Source organism: Pituophis catenifer, unplaced genomic scaffold, assembly GCF_029215685.1.
Source record: "Pituophis catenifer annectens isolate HBS135680 unplaced genomic scaffold, rPitCat1.0.hap2 SCAF_15, whole genome shotgun sequence".
In the NCBI taxonomy this organism is placed as follows: domain Eukaryota; kingdom Metazoa; phylum Chordata; class Lepidosauria; order Squamata; family Colubridae; genus Pituophis; species Pituophis catenifer.
The window spans coordinates 16,150,135-16,152,276 of NW_027256895.1; positions in this window are offsets into that span (position 1 = coordinate 16,150,135).

Below are 2,142 nucleotides of genomic sequence, written 5' to 3' on the forward strand. Positions count from 1 at the left end.
AGTTGGGAAAAAAAGGAAAACTAATGTTCTGAATATAACCAACTGACTATAACATGTAGTCATTGTAGACCTCAAACAGTAACTCTTAAGTTACCATTCAACTGAGTAGCTGACCATTCATTAATATTTTCTAAATTTAAGACAATGAATTTTATTTAAAGTTAAAAAAATGAAGTGTCACAGATGAAATATTAATCCTACCTACGTGCACGTCTGTATTTCTAAGCAGATATTAATAAAATGCAATGTCTAAATCTGGGGTGCTCATTTTTACAGTGGCAGCTGGAATTCCCTTATGATTTGAAGAAGAATGAATAATAACTATCTTTAATCAGTAATCAGTATTATTCTTTGCAGCAGTACTTTCAAAAATATCAGAAGGAAACATGTTTATCGTATTGCAATAGTCCTTGCTGCATGGTTATGAACCTTTGGAAGTAAGGCATGAAGCAAAAAAAGAGGGGAGTAAGAGTTCATAAAATGAAAACACGACTAGAAGGGGAAGAAAAGGAATAGCAACATACCCATTGAGGTCTTTTGGCCCACCAATTTTGCTTCATACATATTACTTTTTAAAAAATATTTAATACTTTGCTTTAAAATAGTTATTCTGTTTTTAATGCTTAATTTAATTGTATACCACCCAGAACGGCTCTCTGAGGGAGATGGGAAGTGAAGAAGAATGAAATACACACACATACATACATACATACATACATACATACATACATACATATATGCTTATATACATACATACATACATACATACATAGATACATACATATATGCTTATATACATACATACATACATACATACATACATACATACATACATACGTAGAATCTCCCTTGAATACTGTAATATTTATTCAAGTCCTAGAAGAAAATCATCCTGTAATTTAGATGATAGATTCAATTGGAAATGGAGCTTTGGAATGTGAATCTACCCTGTTATGGTGGAGTTATGCTTCCCAACTAACAGATGGACATGTTCAGAATGTTCCTTCTGCTCTCTCTGGATCTGAAGATCTTGCAGCAATCAGCAGAACATATAATAATAATAATAATAATAATAATAATAATAATAATAATAATAATAATAATAATAATATTTTATTTATATACCGCCCTTCTCCCGAAGGACTCAGGGCGGTGTACAGCCAAGATTAAAAACATAAATATACAATATCATAGTTAAAATTAATTAAAATCATTAAATAGTTTTGGCCAAATTTTAAAACCCAATATTAAAACCCAATTTAAAATCATTCAGTTAGACAGCCCCGCCTGTCAGAACAGTAGGGTCTTGAGGGCACAGCGAAAGACCCGGAGGACAGAAATGTTACAAATATCCGGAGGCAATTCATTCCAAAGGGCAGGAGCTCTGACAGAGAAGGCTCTCCTCCTGGATATTGCCAACTGACATAACTTGGCCGTGCCAAGTTATGTTGGTACCCTGAGGAATCCCTCTCTGTGGGAGAAGGCGATCCCATAAATATCCTGGTCCTTTGCCATGGAGCATTTTAAAGGTGGTGACCAACACCTTGAATTGCACTCGGAAGACCACTGGGAGCCAGTGCAGCTCGCGCAGGAGAGGTGTTACATGGGCATAACGAGGTGCACCCATAACCACCTGCGCAGCCACATTCTGGACCAGTTGGAGCCTCCAAGTGCTCTTCAAGGGGAGCCCCATGTAGAGAGCATTACAGTAGTCCAGACAGGACGTGATGAGGGCGTGAGTGACCGTGCGCAAGGCATCCGGTCCAGAAAGGGATGCAACTGGCAGATCAGGAGAACCTGATAAAAAGCCTCCCTGGCTACGGCCATCATATGCTCTTCTAAAGACAGCCGTGAGTCCAGGAGGACACCCAGATTGCGAGCCCTCTCTGTGGGGGGCAAAGATTCATCCCCAATAGTCAGCGATGGCACCAGCTGACTATACTGGGACGTCGGAAGCCACAGCCACTCAGTCTTGGAAGAGTTGAGCTTGAGCCTATTTCTCCCCATCCAGACCCGCACGGCCTCCAGGCAGCGGGACATCACATCAAGGGCATCATTGGGGTGGTTTGGGGTGGAGATGTACAGCTGGGTGTCATCAGCGTACTGATGGACTCTCACCCCAAAACCACGGATGATCTCACC